Source organism: Mercenaria mercenaria, chromosome 9 (genome assembly GCF_021730395.1).
Source record: "Mercenaria mercenaria strain notata chromosome 9, MADL_Memer_1, whole genome shotgun sequence".
In the NCBI taxonomy this organism is placed as follows: domain Eukaryota; kingdom Metazoa; phylum Mollusca; class Bivalvia; order Venerida; family Veneridae; genus Mercenaria; species Mercenaria mercenaria.
In genome coordinates, this window is record NC_069369.1 from 15,878,987 (window position 1) to 15,903,427 (window position 24,441).

General features: G+C 34.3%; 1 long non-coding RNA gene across 1 annotated transcript in view; it reads right to left on the reverse strand.

The window, feature by feature from the left end:
- Positions 1 to 24,441, reverse strand: part of LOC123546566 (uncharacterized) — a 99,533-nt gene that overhangs the window by 69,328 nt on the left and 5,764 nt on the right. Inside the window, exon 3 of the long non-coding RNA XR_006685507.2 lies at positions 22,664 to 22,764. This is a non-coding gene — a long non-coding RNA (uncharacterized LOC123546566). The remainder of the gene's footprint in view (positions 1 to 22,663; positions 22,765 to 24,441) is intronic.

Consider the following 24,441-nt stretch of genomic DNA (forward strand, 5'->3'; position numbering starts at 1 on the left):
ACTCGGTTATATAATGTTTGTCCAAGACTTTTTCTTACATTTAGATAACTTTTAAAAAGCAAAACACCATGATGCTCACAACTGCCTTTCTTAAATTGGTCTTAGATATTATCTATACTTTCTAAATAAACATAAGACATATATTTGTAACTACAGAATTGAACACTGTCGAAAATTTCATGAGTTCTTCATGATCTGTTTATGAATAAATTCACAAACTATTCATGAACATATTTTAGATTTTGTTCATGAACTGTTTATGAACAAATTCCTAAAATGTGTTCATGAATAGTTCATGAATAAGATCAAGAACAGGATATAGTCCCATTTTCAGTTGATGAATATTAAAATTTATGAACAGCTTGTGACATTTTCTTCAGGAAGAAAATTTGATCTTGAGAGGGGCCATTTAGGATATTCTGTTTTTGTACAACAAAACTGTTGTACAGTTACTGATCAGAGTCTCTTTATCTCATTCTGAATTTCTTTACTCCCTGAACAAATGACATGAGTGAAGCAGTTAACACCTACTTCTCCACAGTGATGAGTTGGGGTGGGGGCAAGGGAGTGGCATAATAGGAGGTTAACACTTGCTGCATTATATAATTATATAACATTAATATATATTCATGATTTATTTGAATCACAAGATTTAAAATCAGACATTAATCTTCGCCTTCTTCTATTTCTCTTAATTTGCAACACAAACTTTATCACATGTGCAAACATTTCTCATAGTGCAACAAGATGGTGGAAACTGATGGTGTGACATTATAAATTTGAACAGTTCATGAATTTAGTTTGCCAGAGAATTGCATTGTCCATGAACAACCTCAAATTTGTCCACAAAATTTTCTTGAATAATTGTTCACTTTATGAACAGATCATGTCTCAGCACTTCATGAACACTTCACAAATTATCAACCTCATCTTTAAATAAAAAAATTTGTATCTAGACTGGGTGTGGGCAACATTTTCCTTGAACTTGATCTATTATGTACAGTTCATGTACTTAAAAGCACATCTGGTATTTTTTGTAGTCAGTTTTATTCATTTGTTTTCAGATGGAAACTTTTATATTAGACAAACTTTAAGATTTATATCAAGAAGGCAGTGTAGTTGGAGGCCAAAAACGCTCAACTATCCAAAACCTGTGTCACTAAAAAAGTTAAAATTATGAAAAAGACATACATAAGTACAAAAGGGGCAACAATTCTGAGTTACTGAACTTTCCCCTCTCATGAAACTTGAAGTATCTAGTTATAAACTGACTGTGGCATATATCCTTAGGACGGCCAGCACATATTTATGCAATCTCGCCAGGCATATGTATGTTTTTGACAACACAGGAAATGACGTCACTCGACCTTCGGCTATTTCCGGAAGTAAATAAAATGAAAGTAGAAATGCTAAACTTGAAAACGAAAGCTGCATTTTGATTTGTGGATAGTCAGGGGTCACGCGCAGGGGTCACCCCGTCTAAATGTATGCGCGTGGACCTTTTTTTTTTTTTTTTTTTTTTTTTTTGCTATTGGGGAGCCAATTTTCAGCACTTTATTACGAATTGAAATTACCTGGGCTTTAGTACAGCATGTCAGCTTTTAATCTGTGAAAAATTATTTGAGCTCCGGATAAACAGAAATCCCACAGGGGTCCATAATGGACCAAGGGTACATTGATAATTTTGGAACTTCATCAAATCGCTCAAAATGTCATTTTTGATGTTGTCTGAGAGTGTCAGTATATGCCTCAGATGTAAGATATAATCGTATTTGAGAGCTGCAGACCTAGACATTTCAGAAATATTTTCAAAGTAAGTTTCGTGTAATAAATGTTGTTTCTATGGAAGCGTGAAAGGGCCATCAGACGCTAATACGTTTTAGTACGTTAAGGCTGCGGAAAGGATATACAGATTTCCTAAAATGCATTTTAGTTTAGCCATTTTTGTCTCAAACGTCAGTTTTCGTACAGACGTGTTAAAAAATGTCGAAAAAGCACCGATTTTTAGATAAACAAGAGCTGTCACAGGAGACAGCGCGCTCGACTATTTCGATGCTGGATAGTGAAACTGGGCACATCTGAGGAAACTAGATCTGTCACTGGAGTGTTTAATGACTCCAACTGTGGATGAAGATATTGCACAATAGCCTGAGTCTATGTCAAAAATATCAACTTAAAGTAATAAGAGAGGTAAATATAAAATGTATTAAAACACTATATAAGTATATCCTAAGCAAAAAGGGGCATAATTCATTAAATATTGGTGCCAGAGTTATGCAGCTTGTGTCATATAGTGTGGGTGATGATGCTGAACAAATATTTTAAGTTTGAATCAAATCCATTCAGTAATAACAGAGACAGAGTGAAAGAGCATCAAAACTTTAACCTAAAATTCTAAGTAAAAAGGGGGAATAATTTATGAAAAATTGATGCCAGAGTTATGCACCTTGCGTCATATGGTGTGGGTGATGATGTTGAACAACTATTTTAAGTTTGAATCAAATCCATTCAGTAATATCAGAGACAGAGTGAAAGTGCATCAAAACTTTAACCTAAAATTCTAAGTGAAAAGGGGGGATAATTCATGAAATACTGGCACCAGAGTTATGGCCCTTATGTCAGATGATGTGGATGATGATGAGGAATAAGTATTTCAAGTTTGAATCAAATCCATCAAGTAATTACAGAGATAAGTTGAAAAAAGAGAAAGTGCACCAAAACTTTAACCAAGGTGGGGACGCGGAAAGATGCCGACGCCGGGGCGAGTAGGATAGCTCTCCTTATACTTCGTATAGTCAAGCTAAAAATGATTTCTCTAATAACCTTATGACGGCCAGCACATATTTATGCAATCTCGCCAGGCATATGTATGTTTTTGACAACACAGGAAATGACGTCACTCGACCTTCGGCTATTTCCGGAAGTAAATAAAATGAAAGTAGAAATGCTAAACTTGAAAACGAAAGCCGCATTTTGATTCGTAGATAGTCAGGGGTCACGCGCAGGGGTCACCCCGTCTAAATGTATGCGCGTGGACTTCTTTTATTTTTTTTTTATTGCTATTGGGGAGCCAATTTTCAGCACTTTATTACGAATTGAAATTACCTGGGCTTTAGTACAGCATGTCAGCTTTTAATCTATGAAAAAATATTTGAGCTCTGGATAAACAGAAATCCCACAGGGGTCCGTAACGGACCAAGGGTACATTGATAATTTTGGAACTTCATCAAATCGCTCAAAATGTCATTTTTGATGTTGTCTGAGAGTGTCAGTATATGCCTCAGATGTAAGATATAACCGTATTTGAGAGCTGCAGACCTAGACATTTCAGAAATATTTTCAAAATAAGTTTCGTGTAATAAATGTTGTTTCTATGGAAGTGTGAAAGGGCCATCAGACGCTAATACGTTTTAGTATGTTAAGGCTGTGGAAAGGATATCAGGCCAAGACAATGTGTTAAATATCTATGAAAACAGATTGACTGAATAAGTCAGCAGATGAAGTTGTGCAAAAAAATTAATTCAGGAAGGGCCTAAATTGTCCACCTGTTATCATGTAGCATAGCTGTATTATACATGTACCTGTATTATCAGAATGTCTATGCAGAGGGAAAAATGTAGGTCACTAATTCAAAAATATTACCAAGTTGAAAAAGAGGGTCATAACTTTGTGCAGAAACAAAGCAGAGTAATGGGACCGGTGCCTTGTATGTCAGATCATCACAGTGAGCAAGTGTGACTGAGATACAAGCTAAGATATAGGGACTTAAACCAGATATGGGATTTGGGTGCGGATGAATGGGTGAGTGCAATAGCTCTACCTTTTTTTCTCCAAGGTCAAGCTATAGAGTCGTTTTCGTTAAGTCTTGAAGGTCGAAAACACAAATTTTTCATGTGTTTGGCAATTTTAGCTAAAATTCTAAACAAAAGTATTGTTTTCTTAAAAATGAGCACTGTGACCTGTCAATGTCCTATACATTTTGAAATATTGCAATGTTCTGGATCTTAGGGCAACAGATAAGCAAAATTTCAGAAACATAATTATGTCGAGATGTGATTTTAAAGAGCTTAATATATATTTTATCATGTAAATCACAAATTACATGATGAACAGTTTAGCTTACACAACCGTACTCTGTTAATGGTTAACCAGGAAAGGTTATGGAAACAATTAAAACCCTAGTTTACAAGAAACACCTGATATCTGTGGACAACAGCCCACACAGAAACCATCAATCAGGTTTTGGTCAAATAATGCATTTCTTTGAAGTTCTAACAACTGATCATTTATGGTTATTTATGTTCACTGAGAGCTTAACATCTAAGAATTCCTCTGAAGTTATTTCTAAAATTAGATTTTCCTACTCAGGTTGCATATACAAGAGTTATTTTAGCATTGATATAAATTTGTGAAATATACTTAGCCTAAGGAATAGTTTGAATATAAGAACTTTAATATTATATTTTTTTTATATTATCTAAGATGTACATTGACAAATATATATTTAGCCACAATTTATTAGAAATGCAAGTTTGTTAAATTGATATTACCTCCCTTTATCTATCAAGAAAGACTGGAAATGAATGCATTAAGAAGCTACACATGGTTTTAAAACTTTAAATTCGGTCAGATTGTTGAAATACCCCAATATCTATCAAATGCAAATGTTAAACTAGAAACTATATTGAAATCATAAGAAATACTCCGCTTTTTAAATATTTCACATCAAAGGGGAGTAATTACAAATTTTTATCAAAAATAATACAAGAGATATTTCTTAAAGGGATGTAACTCAATGTCATGGTTTTTTTTTCCCCTCAAATAAATCTTTGACAGAATATCTGAAAAGTGGAAAATGTCATAAAATGTTGTTTGAATGTTCCTGACCACCTTAAAATTACATTATGTAACTTGAACTATCACTAAAGATTGTTAATACTCCTCAGCACCATCTTGATACTGGGAAAGTAAAATGTTGTGATCATGACCTCTGCCCTTAAAGTGTGACCTTGACCTTGAAATGCAACAAAATGTGTGCAACTTATAATCTAACCTTGTTTATAAATGGAAAGTAAATACAATATAAATATAAGAAATTAATTTTTTTTTTGAAGTTCAAGCAAAATGAACAACCAAAAAGGATCAGCAAATTCAACATGAATAGCATTGCCTATCTTATCCTATTGCATGAACTGGGAAAAAATGTTTCATTTCTTAAATGTATGTTGAGAGTCTATGCATTTTGAGAGCATTTTTCAATAAAATAATCAATATTTTTAGAAAGTGTTATTACATTTCCATAGGCAATGGATGTGGGGTAGGGGGTCCTCCACTGGAAAATTTTGAAATTTGCCACATCTTGAAATCTAGAAGATTTTATTACTGAGAATAAAGTTGTTGGTTACTCTAGGTTTAAGTTATAAAATGAGGAATTACTTTCTCTATGTTTAAGTTATAACAAGATGAAATACACTTGGGAAATCCAGATGAAAATCTTTACTAGGGTCTGAGACTCTTGCAGGAAGTGGTATCATAAACGATTTTGAATATTTAAGATCAAAATGCTGAATTCTAGCAAGATTGTAGGATAAAATTATCAGTTTGGTCTAGTGAACACTAACTTAGTGCCAAGTTGTTACAAAATTTCGACATGGTTCATGCTCACTACAGTTTTGATATGGCTGTCTTTTGTGCCAAGTTATTTAAAAATCCTGTCATGCACATCAAAGTCACGGGTCAGACAAGAACTATCATTTATAAAGTTAAATGGATAAAGTTCAGTCTTGCACCACGTCCAATCTGGTCAATTCCATCCTGTAATTCGCAAGTACGAATCACATTTGGGCTACAACACCTTGCCTAAAGGGACTAAATGGTATCAATTGTACCGTATTTTCCGGACAATAGGCCATGGCCTATACGTTTAAAAAAGTGAAATTTTCAGGGGTGTGGCCTATGTGTCGAAGCGGCCTATACGTCAAATTATTTTTTCTAAATGGGCCTTCCATGCGGCCTATGCAACAGTTTGAATTTTTCACTTGCATTTTGCAAGCCGATCAAATCATGTAAAATGGAAAGAATGGACAATATTGCCGAGAGGGCCTTTGAAAACAGCTCAAGAAACTTACATTCGGACTTAACAGTTCACTGCAGTTGTGTGATTAACAAGTGTGATTACCTGTAAATACAACCGATTTCAATGTCTATTTATCGAGGACAGTCTTTATACGACATGGCCATGTTCGCCGCATAGTGGTGTATAGGCCACAGCCTATATGCCGGGGCAGCCTATATGTTAAATTTTATTTCTGATACAGTTAAAATATATGGCTGCGGCCAATACGATGCAGCGGCCTATTGTCCGGAAAATACGGTACAATTCTGAAATCTATTAGCTCACTGAAATATCAATTTCCAGTCAAAGTTTACATTCAAAGAGTGATTTACTGCTAAATGACTTACACATCACACATGATATACTCAATGCCTGCCCCTTGGTCACACAGGGTGTCAGACATTTAGTCACACTATGAACACCTACCAGTTTAGGATATGCTCACGGTGGCAAATACTGCTTCTCTAAAATCCTTAAAAAGCAAGTCTTTTGCTTGTTTGTTTTGGGTTTAACGCCATTTTTCAACAGCTTTTCAGTCATGTAACGGCGGGCAGTTAACCTAGCCAGTGTTCCTGGATTCTGTAATAGTACAAACCAGTACAAAAAGTAACTGCCAACTTGCCCACATGAACCAGAGGTGGAGGATGAATGATTTCAGACACAATGTCTTTGATCAAATCGTCATGGAGAACATACGCCCCGCCTGGGGATCGAACTCACGACCCAACGATCCGTAGACCAACGCTCTCCCTACTGAGCTAAGCGGGCGGACTGAAAAGCAAGTCTGTAAAGCATGCTATGTCAGGTAAAGTTCAGCCGACTCACATACAAGAATACAAGAAGATAACAATAAAAGAACTGTGAACAAGCCAGGCAAGTTTAGAAGCCTGTAAAAAAACAAAGAGAAGAATAATTATGATACAAGTTACTGAAAGTATTCCAAGTCTAACATATATCCTGCAATGTGACAGAGATAGGATGTGAGGAGTGTCTAACTAATCATAGACCTGGAAAGGATTTATTGGTAAGGAAGCCAACATTGCATCTAATATCTCACAATCTGTAAGGGTAAATAGAGTATAATCTTGGAAATGTTACAACACAAACACACTTTTTGAAAATTTTATGGGATAATGATATATTAGAATTCTGGCATGTTGGAAGCACAATCACAGACACGATCTGTCAAAATACAGCAAGAATGTTAAGATGGCAAAAGGTGGCTCAACTAGCAGTTTAGTTCAAACCTGTAGTCCTTTACAAGACAACAGACCTTTCACCAAGTTTTTTCTACATATGTATGAGATTATGATTGTGCAATAATACAGTCTTGGCAAGTTTGATGAATCTTTCTTGAAAAGAAAATTTTAATCTAACTTATATTTCTATACATTATTTCGAATCTAATATGCTCTTAATCTAAAACAGAGACAAGAGGGCCATGATGGCCCTATATCGCTCACCTGTTATCATTGCACTTGAGGACAAGAAGGTCCAAAGGATAGTAACAACAAAGGGAAGAAATTTAACCAAAAAGAAGAAAAAAATTCTTACAAGGTACAGATATGTCAAAATACACCTAAAAATTGGAGGCACCATCCATGCTGTACCACAGAAAAGTGGTCTCGGTTTTTCCCTACGGCCAATAATAAAAAAGTTACTAAATATAAGCTATTTATAGTAATGTAAAAGGAAAGTAAAAATTATTAAAAAAAAAAAAAAAAAAAAAAAAAATTGTAAGTGAACAAAAGAAGGATCTGCCAAATAAATCTGTTGACAAAAATGAATTTCAGATCAGTATCTTCTTTAGTTACGGAGATATACCCATTTTAATTTGAAAGAAAGGGAGGTAATTTGACATAAAACCAGTCCATAGTTATTTACCCTGATTGGCTCAGTCCAACTACTGACAATAATGAAATTTCAAATAAGTCCTATAAGTAACTTACTGATATAAATCCATTTTGATTACAATCAGGGGAGGTAATCAGATATAAAATAACTCTGAACTTACGCTTGGATCTGATTTGTCATGAAATCCAAGAATTATTGTTGTTGAAGTTATTTTAGAAGTCTGTATCAAATAAAACCATAAATGAAGTCTCTATATGGCTGCAAAAGCCAAAATAGCCAATTTTGGACCTTTAAGGGGCCATAACTCTGGAACCCATGATGAAATCTGGCCAGTTCAAGAAAGGAACCAAGATCTTGTGGTGATACAAGTTGTGTGCAAGTTTGGTTAAAATCGAATCATAAATGAAGCTGCTATTGTGCAGACAAGGTCAAAATAGCTAATTTTGGCACTTTCAGGGGCCATAACTCTGGAACCCATTATGGGATCTGGCCGGTTCATCTAAGGAATCACGACCTTATGGTGAAACAAGTTTTGTGCAAGTTTGATTAAATTCAAATCATAAATGAAGCTGCTATTGTGCAGACAAGGTCAAAATAGCTAATTCTGGCCCTTTCAGGGGCCATAACTCTGGAACCCATTATGGGATCTGGCCGGATCATCTATGGAATCAAGATCTTATGGTGAAACAAGTTTTGTGCAAGTTTGATTAAATTCAAATCATAAATGAAGCTGCTATTGTGCAGACAAGGTCAAAATAGCTAATTCTGGCCCTTTCAGGGGCCATAACTCTGGAACCCATTAGCTGGCCGGTTCAAGAAAGGAACCAAGATCTTGTGGTAATACAAGTTGTGTGCAAGTTTGGTTAAAATCAAATCATAAATGAAGCTGCTATTGTGCAGACAAGGTCAAAATAGCTAATTCTGGCCCTTTCAGGGGCCATAACTCTGGAATCCATAATGGAATCTGGCCAGTTCAAGAAAGGAACCAAGATCTTATGGTGATACAAGTTGTGTGCAAGTTTGGTTAAAATAAAATCATAAATGAAACCACTATCGTGCAGACAAGAAATTGTTGACGGACGGACGGACGCACGCATGTACGGACTGACGACGGACGAAGGGTGATCACAAAAGCTCACCTTGTCACTATGTGACAGGTGAGCTAATAAAATATAGTATTGCTCTTTCTTGGTCACAACAAAAACATTGACGTCATCAGACATTTTTGGTTCTGATTTGTTTTTGATGGTTTTAACATTACACTGACACATTAATTTTATAGCTATATAGTGGCTTTCCAGCTTGTTATGGCTGAGGAAGACCCCAGGTGCCCTTCTGTCATTATTTCATCAAGGGCAGGTACCTGGGTAAGAACCACAGACCTTCCGTAAGCTAGCTGGATCACTTCCTCACATGAGAAATTCAACATCCCAAGTGAGGCTCAAACCCATATCAGTGAAAGGTAAGAGATTCTAATTAAGTCAGCAACCATAACCATTCAGTCACAGGGACCCCCACAGGACATTTTATCACTGACAATACTAGATCATTCAATTACTAAAGAAAACCCACATAAAACTTCCAGTTACTAACAAAACTAGATCACTCATTCACAGACAAAACTAAAACTAAATAACTTTCATTCACTTTGGGGCTGGGATTGCAGGGATGAGAATATAAGAATTAACTTCGTTTTATATTGCCGTAACAAGATAACATAATTTTTGTAACACACAGATTAGTAATATGTGCTACTTTAATGTTATACGTGCTTCTTTACTGTTACAGCACAAGGAAAACCACATTATTGATGGGTTTTATTGGATCTACTATTCTAAACATGTCAACCAGGTTGTTTAACCAGGAAATTCATTGAATATTATAGAATATTATTCATTACAATAATTGAAACATTCCTTTTTTCAAGACAGTAGGAAGGTAGGAAAGACCTCATTTCCTCTTAGAGTTTTTTTTCCAGCATCTTGTTTGATGTGAAAGGTGCTACTGCCTCAGCAACTACTGCAGCTGGGATTGCGTTAATGAGAAGATACAGCGGCAATTTATGTCAAAATAAATCTATCTGTAAAAGAAGAAAGTAAAACCTTCATAAAAACAATTTCTGCTTTAATTTATCACAAAAGTAAAAAGATGTAGTTTTTTTTTTTCATTTAATTAGTTCAAACCAGTTCAGTTTACAAACAATTCAAGATTAATCACACTACAAGCCAATCTGCTTCATTCATACATTTCTATTGTACAGACTTCTCTGTCATGATTGTAAGACTAAAACCTGAAACACATACTTGGCAATGGAATCGCCTTAATATAGGCATTAAATGTAAGCAGTACAATCACCGAACCACAGAAAAATCTGGTAAACAAACATCTTTACTAAAAATGTACTTGACTCCAAAATTCAAACCACTGTGCTCAACCACATGTAGTTCTACCTCTAAATTACTTGAATTTACATAAATATTGAGCTACCTCATCTCTGTGTGACCCAGAGGAGTTGTACGGGAGATAAAATTGTCCATTACATTTTTTACTGTACTGCCAGATATGACTGGATACTTAAAATATCCTCATAAAGTTGTCCCCCTTTAAAAATGAATGTCATTTGTAAAGAAATAAAAATAAACAATTGTCGAAAGCAACGTTATACCTAGTTAAGTGAAATTTCTGCAGTGGGACATTATTGCAAATGCATGACAGCGCGCTTGACTACTCGAAGAATTGATTGAAGAATGGGGTCAAAATATTTCTACAGATATTAAAACAAAAGAAAAAAATACATTAGACAAACAATGTTCCTGTATTTGTGGATTTCGATAAGTCTTGCACTAAATGGCAATGTGTGAACCAATTTCAAAGTCCAATCAAAGGACTGAAAGCACTGCAGGATCGATTGTCTCTGAACAACACAGATTGTACAAGATTTTGACAATTAGCATTTATTATTTATCAATTGACATTTAGCATTAGGAATTCAGCATTAATTATATGGCATAAAGCATTTGGTATGAAGCATTAAGCATAAAATAACTGTCATGTAGCAATAAGTAACTGTAATTTTGCATTAAGTTATTGGCATTTAACATTAACTATTCGGCATTTGGCATTTGATTGCGCACCGGCCTTCCATAGATTCCCTATAGATATAGCTTTCTCCGCATGTAAAAATACGACTGTTTAATACATACTACTCGTCAATGATTTCTCGAAATATATAATTTATTAGCCTCTGATCAGTTATCCGTAAGCTGTACTCTGTGTACATATAAATTAAATACTGCAAATAAGGTAAGACAGAGCCCTTTGCAATATTTTGCGTGACCGATAAAACCATAACCCGCCATCATTAATAGTAATTGCATTCATGAAGTAGCCTCTGACCGTTTAACTTAACTTGATGCTTTTAAGCATTTAGAAACAAATTATTGTCTGATTTACTAGTACGTAATATATTTTTCAAAAATAAAATAAATAAAACAACATTTCTATACAGATTTCCAAAATGAAGGTCTGTAAAGCCAGCGGAAGATACAGTCCCTAAAATAATTTCTGTTCCGTTTTGAAACGCTTCAACACTTTGTAAAAGTGTTATCTAATCCAGTCCATATCTGAAATATCGTAAAATGATATCAGCCCATTATATTTTTGCTCACTGGTTTTAAGTCGGACCGATATCATGTCTAGGTCCAATATATATCAGGTCCGTCACTGGTAATACTCCGTCTTTTACGCAGTTCACTGTTATTGACAAAAGAAAATCATCAACGTTGAAATCGGCATGCCCGCTGCATTTCTTAAGTAAACGACATCTGACCTTTGTTTTTTTTTATGTGTTTAGCACATATGAATGGTAAGGTACTGACTGAGGGGATTTTTGATCATATGTTACACACATAACACTAGGCCTAATCGTTAGGAAAAATTGTGTGGGTCATAATTTTATATCGGACAGATATAGCGCCTACCCGCCAATATTCCGACTGCTGTCTATCCGATATAGGCATGCGAACTGAGTGACACATCTATAAATTAGGCGCGGAGAATAATCAAAAGTAAAGTGTAACTTGCTGTTCAAAGTGAACCTTTGATTTAAAAATAACGTATAATGTTCCTAGTGCCATCATTTCATTACTGTATCAACATTTTGATGGAATAGGCCTACATGTACAGTTGTAATTAAACGCTACTAACAAAATGAATTATCAAGAAAAAAAAACAACAAAACATCTATAAAATCGAACCTTATATTACTCATTTACAAATATTTACAACTCAAAAGTATGTATTTACAACGTTCCCGTGTCTAGCGATGCTATGCTACTATAATCGTAAATGTATTAGCCAGAATCCAAAATAGTCGTGGATATATTAGCCAATAAATCTATTTATATCTTCGGCGTTTGTTCGGTGACCTAGTTTTCGCGCATTAATATGTTTACTGCAGTCAGAAAACAATTACAGAAATGTATATTACACTGATTGAAAAATACGTTAAAATTTTGACGTTCGACAGCTGAAAATACCGCCGTGGCAAAATAATATATTTTGATGCTTAAATAAATGTACAGTATGGAACTACTTGTTTGTACCTATGACACTACTTTTGTTCGGTCTGCAGTAAGGAAATTTCCTCATTGTTAACATTGGATCGATTGTGTGAAACAATCGATCCAAAAAGGGCCATTATTCAGCCAAAATAGTTGTCAGAGTTATGTACTCTTGCCTACAGATGGAAATAATGATGATAAACAAGTGTTCAAAGTTTAAAAGCCATATGTCATATAGTTTTGACAAAACGTTGACTTGTATGAAATCAGAACCAATTTCCAAGTCCAAAAAGGGCAATAATTCAGCCAAAAAATATGACAGAGTTATGTACTCTTTCCTACAGATAGAGACTATTATACTGAACAAGTGATAAAAGTTTCAAAGCCATATGTCAAACACATTAATGATTACACAAAATATGAACTGGTACGAAAAACTTAACCAAGATTTCTAAGTCAAAAGGGGCCATAATTCAGCCAAAATCCTTGATGAAGTTATGTGCTCTTGTCTATAACAGGACATGGTGATGGTAAACAAGTGTTGAAAGTTTCAAAGCTTTATCTCAAAAGACTTTGTCAAAATATGAACTGGTACGAAAAACTTAACCCAGATTTCTAAGTCAAAAAGGGCCATAATTCAGCCAAAATCCTTGATGGAGTTATGTGTTCTTGTCTATAACTGGACATGGTGATGGTAAACAAGTGTTGAAAGTTTCAAAGCTTTATCTCAAAAGACTTTGTTAAAATATGAACTGGTACGAAAAACTTAACCCAGATTTCTAAGTCAAAAGGGGCCATAATTCAGCCAAAATCCCTGATGGAGTTATGTACTCTTGCCTAAAACTGGACATGGTGATGGTAAACAAGTGTTGAAAGTTTCAAAGCTTTATCTCAAAAGACTTTGTCAAAATATGAACTGGTACGAAAATCTTAACCATGATTTCTAAGTCAAAAGGGGCCATAATTCAGCCAAAATCCCGGATGGAGTTATGTGCTCTTGCCTACAACTGGCCATGGTGATGGTAAACAAGTGTTGAAAGTTTCAAAGCTTTATCTCAAAAGACTTTGTCAAAATGTGGACTGGTACAAAAAACTTAACCAAGGTGTGACGCCGACGCAGACACCGACGCCAATGTCAACACCGATGCCGACGCCGTGGTGAGTAGGATAGCTCTACTTATTCTTCGAATAGTCAAGCTAAAAACTGCGAGTTACTCTCTAAAAGGAAGCCATATGCAGCCCTTTTCTGGAATTCAGTACATGTATCAGTATTAAAACTGACAATCATTTTCTAGAATATTTTTTTTTATATGCTGATAAATTTTCATATAAGACAACTCTTTCTATGATATACAAAAAATACAGACCTCAGCATTAACCAACTTCACATTGATTGCAGTTACCTAACTCATTAAAAGTTCTCCTACAGTGAAACAGCTTGCATTCTAGCATTGATGGCCATGTGGTTCCCGACAAGTGTCCTTATATTCTTTATGTTTTGGCTGCTCAAAATCCTGGAGAACTCAAGCATTCTGCTCATCCGTTTGCAAAGTGTATCAGTGTTTTAATGTACTAAATTCATGTTTTTGTAAATCTTTTGTAAAAATGAAATCAAAATGGCTGATGCAATTTTGCATAATCATCTCATACATTCTCCTAGTTACAACTACTGTTCTCAATTCCTCGAACTTTTATGACAGATATAAAGCTTTTCAAATTCCATAAGCAGTCTGCATTTATGAAAGACATTCCTCTATGCCCATGAAGGAATTACTGAACAAGATATCAATAATTGAAAATTCAATCAATTATTTCAAAGGCAATCAATCAAAATTTGGTCAAAATGAAGGACCAAATTCACAGCTGTCCAAAAATACATGTCTTGATTAGATGTCAATACTTTACGAAGGACAAAATAATTCAATAATCCCTTATCAGCTTCCTTAAATATTCACCACGATTGTGTTCTAATTAAAACATTCACATTTGATTAATCAATTAAAAGCTCACTGAACAGTGAAAAGTAAATTACGGCACACACTGTGTTGAATGAATGACAAGAAAAATATTGTGCATGAGACTGAACAGAACTAAGTTACAAAGGAGTAACTGCAAAAAAGTTAACTACAGAGTACATAAACTGTAACAAATGAATCACTGTTATGTTACATAATAAGACACTGAAATATATCTATCTGAGATTGATATAATTCAGATGTTCCATAGTTATGATACGGATAATGTTTGTGTGTCTGTTTTGGGTTTAACGCCATTTTACAACAGTATTATGTAACGGCAGGCAGTTAACCTAACCAGCGTTCCAGCATTCTGTTCCAGTGCAATCCTGTTTTCCGCAAGTAACTGCCAACTTCCCCACATGGATCAGAGGTGGAGGACGAATGATTTCAGACACAACGTCTTTTATCAAATCGTCACAGAGAATATACTCCTCACCCAGGGCTCAACTCATGACCCCGCGATCAGTAGATCTGCGCTCTTCCTACTGAGCTAAGTGGGCTGGCTGATAAGGGTTATTAGTTTGAAAATTGTGTGCGTGTGTTTTTATATAAGGATATGTAGGAATATATTTGACACTGGAGGAATGATTTGCTAGGAATACTACTAGTCTTATGTGTAGTATCTACTGCCCACCCACCTGTCCCATACTGAGATTTTAATTGGTCAGTTTATGTATTCTGAAAAAGGACATATTCAAACTGAGAAAAGTTTTTAAGTTTATAAATTGAATTAATACAAAAAAAAAATGACAACATATAATTTGTTTCTAAAATACGACTGCAACTCCGGTTCAAATGTCAACTGACAAGGAAACTCCGCTTTTAAAGAAAAATTGAAATGAAATGTACACAATATTGAAATGGCAATGCGATTGCCAAATCCTACATCATTGTTGTTGTTACTTGTTTCTAAATCTACTTGATAAGTGGATAAATAATTGATTTTCATTTGAGCAAAGCGAATTAGAAAATGATAGCATATGTATTTAACGTAGCCAATGTTCTTCACATAAGATCATGCTTTATTGTGTACACTTTTTTCATTATTTATCAAATATTGGCAGGTTTGAAAATAAGTCTCTTTATGGAATGGTCCTTAAACAATGGAAACATTTTTATATGGCAGCCTCTGAATGGTCAACGTTATGCAGGTACCTCACATGATCATGTAACAATTCTGTAAAATCCTCCACCTTCTGAGATACCAAGGATAGGTGGGTGTGTTGGTATTAACTTTGCTGTGGAAGGGTTCATCAAAGCTTATACACTTGATCTGTAACTACTTTTAAGCTTTTAAAGGAAATCACAGGTTACAAATCAGATTTTTATAAATTTCATTTCTGTTTCAAGTAAATTACTGTTATATATCTTTTACAACAACACCAACAATAGCAGCAACAGTTGTGTGTCACTGATATGTCAAAACTATTTCCCTGTCAATACATTCTGTTACAGTTTCTGATATCTAATCAAATATGACAACTGTTTTGGTTTCTTATTTATATTATTTTTACACGCAAATTAGGTCAGTCTCCTCATGGATCTGTCAATATAGAGACATCAAGACTTTGCTCAGACAGACACACAGACTATTGTACCTAACAAACCAAGTCAACTTTACTTTTCCTGTAGAATTTCTCACTGATCTGAACAGTTGAAGTCTTCTTCTTGAAAACCTGGCCAGTATTATCAAATTCGTAAAAACTCAAGAGGGGCATCAACGCCCTGTCTTCTCACCTAATTTAAGTTTTACCACTGATGACCCAATTTTTAGAATGAGACAAGCCAAACATTTAAACCAAGTTTAATGTAGATGACCTGTAGAGTGTTAACTATGCTCTCCTTTTGACCTAGTGACCTAGTTTCTGACAGTAGATGACCCAGTTTCTCATGTCCTAAATTTCATAAAGACAACCATTCTGACCAAGGTTCATGCAGACAAGTTAAAAAAATGTAGCCTCTTGAGTGTTCCTACAGTTTTTTTCTTCTAAAATTTGACTTTGTGATCTCGTTTTTAACACTGACACAAGATCATCCAGTTTCAATCTTGGTCTACACATATTCTGACCAATTTTTCTTTTAGATAAGCTAGAAAATGCGGCATCTAGAATGTTAGTTTAGTCTTTGATCTATTTACCCAAGTTTCAAGCTTGATTGAGATATAAAAACAACAAACATCATGAAGATGACAGACAGGATATGTGACCTCTAGAACACTTACAGAGTTTACCTAAGATTTGTTTTTTCTGCCTCTGCTGAATTAGTCTCAAACCCATCTGACCTCCAAGTGTGACCTTGACCTTTGGCCAAGTGACCCGAGTTGTATGCTCTGCAGGTCATGTTGATGAGGTGAATAACTGATGCCTGTGTTCTGAAAATCTTCCTTACAGATAAGGAGACATGAAGAAGATGTGATGGATGGATTGATAGACCAACAGACAGACATGACTGTGTGAATCTAATATAGCCCAACCCCCCTCTATACCTTGTATCTGGATGTATAAAAAAGACTATTTCTACTACCTGGACAAGGGTTATATTTTCTGAATACCAGCAGAAGAATTTCTACGAGGGAAATATGTAGCATAAAAACACTTCTGCAAGGTAGTCTTAATTTCTGAAATCTTTCATGATCTTTTTTTTTCCAAATTTACTTCCTGGCACTTAAGTTTTATGGGTATATCTATATGATATATATGTCCGTTCTTTGACATATATACACTAAATAATACACAACCATATGTTTCTGAGGCATTTGAAACACTAATGATGAAAAAAATTTTTTTTGACAAATATCAAGTTTTAAGAGCCGTTCTGCTCAATTTCAATGATAATGGAGTTTATACAACTCTGTCAAAAAAATGAACTAGGCAAACTAATATACCGGTAGCGTTTCCTGGTGTCAGCACATGAAAAATATTACTGTTAAAATGATAAGATCATACTAGTGTTTGATGGATGAAAGTTGAAAATTTAAAGTTACAGATATATCAACTATCAGAAGCCATGTCAGTAATATGACAACTTTGTGTTACTTAATTTATTGTACTATTGCGCATTTTTTGGTCCATAAAAGAGATAAAAAAAACAGTATACAAACAATGTTTTACAATAAAATGAATTAATGTATGTATTTATGCAAGTAACTGCAACCGTAATTGTGCAATTATATCTCATATTACAATATTCATATCACTTATAAATTGGTACATCCGCTCATTTTTTCCCTGCGATCATAATTTCATGTTTTATAGTATTTCCTGTTTGTTTTTGTTATATTTTTATCACATTTTGTGACAATTTAGCTTATAACTTGTAACTTGAAACTTAAATATTATTTTCATTCGGGGTAAACAGCCCAGAAAAGGCAATGATCAAAGAGAACTAAAAAGTTTGATTAAGAAATACTAAATTTTACATATACCTTTAAATATTGTTGACCTTAGTGCAGGTGGGATTGAAAAAAACAACCCTGTAAAAAGAGTTGACTGCAACATCTTGAATAGACAACCCCATCAGACCGATATCATCTAACTGTGATAAAATCTTTCTAAAAGTGAAAGTATGTCTCATATTTTCTACGCTCCATAAAGTGTATCAAGGTTTATTATCTATTAATATACCGGAGAACTTTATAAACGCTAATTTATATTCATTACAGTTCATTTAACGAGTTTTGTGTCATTATAAAAATCATTTCACTTTACAACAAAAATTGATGTGATTTTCTTCTGGGATGTCAAAGATGACACATATACCTTATGAATATTTGTCATAAATGGTTTGTTTACGAAAACTTGAAAGACAACCAATTTCCGAGGTTCTGCTTATGTTATGAAGAAAGATTAATTTAACAGTACACCAGCTTGTTACAGAAACTATTTTTTTTTACTCAGAGAAATGCTATACTGTTAAACTAAAACCTTATTTTGCCAATTTCCCATATTTTTCCTATCCATATTCTTTTAAAGCAGCATGCCTCCAGATTTGGCTAAAAAATAATCTTTCTTTCAAATTGAAGTTAGGTCATATTATGAACATTAGAATATGAATTTTTGTTTCTAAAATATTTTAAAAATTCAAAATCAAGAAAAAAAGATGACCGCGTCAGGAATCGAACCCCAACCGCCGCGGCAATAGAGACATTTTCCCATAGTCGTAACCAATAGCACTATAGCTGAAGTAGTGAATAATGACTTCAAAATATAGATATTTATAATCGAGACAGTTTACCTGGGGTAAAAGCGTGACAAATGCTTTTCGATTTTCATCATAACAAGTAGCATGTGTTTCCGTAACATAAAGTTTGTCAGTAATTAAGTTTTAAAAGCCTTCTTAAGAAATATAGTATTTATTTCAAGATATCTAAAAAAATAAAAAAAATTATTTTTTGTTGTCGAACGATCTGGAGGCATGCCACTTTAAAAAAACAACAACAAAACTGAAAATACACTTGTATTCATACACAGAGGGGAAACATGTACAATGTAGAACTTTTTCAGCCTAATACTTCTCTAAATATATATATAATATATATGACATATACTTCACCTTTTCCAATTCTGAGACATAAATTTCTGTCGTTGTAGACTAGCCACTAGATTGATAATAAATACATTTCTACATTTTTTCCCCTTTTTGTCGAATTAAATTCCATAGAGACAAAAGCCAGTCTATTTTAGAGATTTTCATAGAGGAATGATGTTAAAATTATCATGATTTTGGACATAGGATATAGACTGGCTCAGTTCACTACATTCAGTCATAAAAATGTAAAAAGATATATCATAGTCTAGGAGCTACTCTACTATCGGAGATGACTGGAAGTTGAACAATTTATGAGTAAACAAAGATGTAAATGGTATTAAACACCCACTAGACGTTTACTGAGTTTGAAACCTGATGGCATGACAGATACTGTCCTAGGCAGCAATATATTTCCTGATATATTATCATATGTCATATTTATGTTTGACGACTTGAAGACAAACACATTAAATTATGCATGAAATCCTTTAAAAACAATTCAAAAGTGATATTTTACCCTTTAATAACAGAAGTAATAGAGTAATACACTTTGAATGTCACCGGACAAATTAATAATAAAATGGAATTCTCAACATTTCTCTAGACTTCATGAGGAAATACGACAATGATGTCTGTTCAACCAATGTTTAACAAACACACTAACCCTTACCCTGCTAAATTTCTACAATGAACTTGTCCATCTTTTAAGTTGGACAGTAACATTAGCTGTTAAAAGGTGTGCTTACAAAAAAAGATACTGACTGAATAGTTGCAGATCTTGATAAGACTGCATGGACGTGCAGGCTGAGCATGATCTACACAGGCCCCAAAGGCAGAATCAATCCAGCTTGATAAGGGCTAATACATGATTTTTTTTTTGTAAACAGATCGTTTTTTTACAAAAAAAAATCAAATATTTCTCCTGTATATTTCTGCCAAAACCAGTAGCTTACAATATTTCATTCATTTTTTATGAATGAATATCAAGATTTCATTGAATCTGACTTTTATAACTACATTAGATTAGCACATCAAGTAGGTATTCTGTGGTCTTGACTCACTAATGAAAAAAATATTATTAATTATACCTATTAAAATTTTTCCTACAACACCGTCACCTTTAGAGCAGACTCAACATGATAAAATTATGATGAAGTGGCGTCTTTTTTCATTTTTAGCCATCGAAAATACCACAGCAATAGAAACACATCTATGCAAAATGTATGCTGGTAAAAAAAATAGGCATAATGGTAGCATTTTATATACTGCATGTTGTCGTATTTACTTCACTATAAACTTCTCAAAATTATGAATTATAAACTCTTGTGTCTACAATAACCTCATTACAGAGATCTACTTTTTCACTGAATTAAAACTTAAATTTAAAAAGAAATTTAAAAAGTCCTATGTAAGTGTAATGAAAAATATTTTTTATAATTAATAACAGTCTCTTGCTCTGATTAGCAAAACAATTGGAGAAACATCTATTTTTTTCACATAATTTTTTTTTTTTCAACAGCTGAAGACTACAGTAGAAACTGACATGGTGTAAAAGAACAAATTCTTGTCACTTCCGTTCCTAATGTCACATCTGTCTGAGCAAGCGTTAATGAATAATATATCCAACTGAGAAAATAAACCAGTGTTAAGACATATAAAAAATATCATTAACTTGTCACATTTTAAAGTTCAGTGAATTTTCATTTTAAACAACTGAAAAAAAAAAATGATTACCTGTTCTGTGTTAAATGTGCATGTGATGAGAAAATTGTTGATCTTTTGTCATCTTGAAAAAAAAAACTGTCACTCACAATAACAAATTGCAGTAACTGTATGAACTTTGACTGTGTCCATTTATATTGTTCCATTTACATCATGTCCAATTTTAGACTGGTGTCATAAAAAAGTCCGATATCAAATGGTCAGATTTTAATTTGGTTTAATTAAAAATTTTGACCTTACCTAAATAATGACTGCTCCTTTACGACTACAGAAATGCCACGGTGTCACAGAGCGAGGCTTTCTGGCTGTTTTAACTGCAATCTGAAAGACTGCCATCAACCATAAAAAACAGAAGATATTTTGGACAAACATTCTGGCTATACCAATTTGATTATTTTTTAGCTTCTTGGCTTTTATTGTTTGAAGACAATAATGACACTTAGTTTAATCCCAACACAACCAATCAAATGCTTGAAACTCTGGTTTGTAACTTCGGACCAAGGTGTCATTTAGTCCAATCTTGTCAAAAGGTATCATGCCTCAAAGTAAACTCATAAAATGTTTATGTGAAAAAGTTACCCAGTTGAGGACAAGTCTTTGCTATACCTGGATAAGGTATAAAACACAAGCAAACTATCCAACAAGTCAGGGCTCAAAAAAAAAAAGCATGCAACACAAGATGATTAAAGTGTCTAAAATATCAAGATTTCTATATATACTAAACCTATGAATTATTTTTTTAAAAGCTGTGGAATTAACCCTTATCTGTTATCATACTGGACATGCTTGATTCTGCCTTTGCGACCAGTGTAGATCATGGTCAGCCTGCACATCCATGCAGTCTGATCAAGTTCTGCACTGTTCACTATTCAGTCAGTAGCTTTTAACAATTATCGCATAGTGCGGCAATTTTCCTTTGATCTTTGCAGCATGTTATACATAGTAACACACATTATTACTACAAAACTGTGCTGATATCTTACAAAACTGTTGCGATATATATCAACACGGAAATCTCTATGGAGTTTCATAAGAAAAAAAGTGTTCCGATATATATCAGCACAGTAAAACTGTTCTGATATATATCGGAACACTTTTTCTCTATTGAGGTCCTATCAAGGGAGTATAATTTTTTCTTTTCAAAGAAAAGATGATTTTAGCTCCAATTTACAGTTCACAGAGAAAGAATTGTCACAAACACCTACATTTATAAAGTAAAAGAATAAATAAACTAGAATATTTCAAAAACTTGATAGTTATTGCCAAATTCAGAAATACATGAAATATATGAAATTCTGAGATTTCTCAAATGTTTCTTTTTCTTTGATTTTTTTTTACAAACAAAACAACAAGTTTTACAATATGTCTGGCCAATGAAATGCAAAGATTTAAAACCAATGCAGAAATTTGTTGGGTACTTTTATCTGGGGAACACATTTTCTAAAACAGAAGTTTTAGTGTTTCAGTCAGCGAGGCGCAGAAAGGGAATCAAAATAGTAAAAATAATAATAAACAAATTTAAATGAAAATAATATATAAATTTTAATGATAAACTATGCGATAAAACAGTTATAATATGTAGTGCTTGTGTGTTACCAGGATATATCAGAGCTAGGGGTACATCTCGTTATTTTTCTCTTCACATATCTGTCTCGGCCTACCGGCCTCGACGATATGTGCAGAGAAAAATACCCTCGATGTACCCCTAGCTCTGATATATCCTGGTAACACACTCTCACACATACTATAACTATTACTTAATGGTACTGTCCAAATTGAAAGATGGACACATTCAATATAGAAATTTAGCAGGGTAAAAATTACCTTGCAGAAGATTAGAATGTTAAAATATCTATTATACTAACTTGTTGGTTGATGTATTATACAGTAAAAGCCTGGTTATGAATGTCTGGTTGATTTCTGACCATTTCCAACACTTCAGGAAAATGTCTGGTGTATTCGTGTTCTGTTGAAAAAAGAAAACATATCTGTCTATAACCAAGGATAAAATTACCCGAGGGTTAATAACTTAAATCAGCTCTACCTTTCATAAATGCCTTCAGAGTAATTTCTTTAGCCCTTTAGTCTTTGCAAACTAAATCCATTACCTCTCATACATGCCTACAAGGGTTTGTTTGGGAACAGCCCTAGAGGCTTCACAGACTGGTACATCTTCCTCTCATACACACCTCAGAGTCATCTTTACCTTTAGTTTGTTTAGGAACAGTCCTTGAAGCTTCACAGACTAGGACAACTACCTCTGTCTCAGAGTCAACTTGAACCAGTATTTTGTTTGGGAACAGCCCTCAAAGCTTCTCAGACTAGGACAACTACCTCTGTCTCAGAGTCAACTTGAACCAGTATTTTGTTTGGGAACAGCCCTCAAAGCTTCTCAGACTAGGACAACTACCTCTGTCTCAGAGTCAACTTGAACCAGTATTTTGTTTGGGAACAGCCCTCAAAGCTTCTCAGACTAGGACAACTACCTCTGTCTCAGAGTCAACTTGAACCAGTATTTTGTTTGGGAACAGCCCTCAAAGCTTCTCAGACTAGGACAACTACCTCTAACACAAATTACATGCCTCAGAGTCAGTATTTTGTTTGAGAACAGTCCTCAAGGTTTCACAGACTGTGGGACTTGTATCCCTCATACATGCCTCAGAGTTAACTGGAGCCAGTAGTTTGTTTGGGAACAGTCCTGAAGGCTCCACAGACTGTAGGACCTGTATCCCTCATACATGCCTCTGAGTTAACTGGAACCAGTAGTTTGTTTGGGAACAGTTCTTTGGACTTGACAGACTGGACCTCAAGCACAATGATAGCTTCCTCACTCAAGTAGACCACTGCACACTGTCTTGAGGTCACAGTGAACATTATCGTTTTGTATTTCTGGGGTTGAATGTTAAAGAAATCTAAGTACTTCAGAAATTTAAGTGCTTCTTTAACTTACTATATGCATTTAAACCTCTTGCATTCACCCCTAAATTTTCTCAATCAATTCAATTAATACTTCTGCATTATCATATTCTCTTTCAGTATTATAAAATTTTAGTTTCAGTCCAATACCAGTAGTAATGACAAACAAGAGGACCATGATGGTCCTGAATCGCTCACCTCTTCCCACATGATCCAGTTTTGAGTATGACGTCGTTTTTTCTATTATTTGACATAGTGACCTAGTTTTAGAGCTCATGTGACCCAGTTTTGAACTTGACCTAGATATTATTGAGATAAAAAATCTGACCAATTTTCATGAAGATCCATTGAAAAATATGGTCTCTAGAGAGGTCACAAGGTTTTTCTATTATTTGACCTATTGACCTAGTTTTTTAAGGCACATGGCCCAGTTTCAAACTTGACCTAGATATCATCAAGGTGAACATTCAGACCAACTTTCATACAGATCCCATTAAAAATATGGCCTCTAGAGAGGTCACAACGTTTTTTCATTATTTGACCTACTGACCTACTTTTTGATGGCATGTGACCCACTTTCGAACTTGACCTAGATATCATCAAGATGAACATTCTGACCAATTTTTATGGACATCCATTCACAAGTATGGCCTCTAGAGAGGTCACAAGGTTTTTCTATTTTTAGACCTACTGACCTACTTTTTGAAGGCATGTGTCCCTGTTTCGA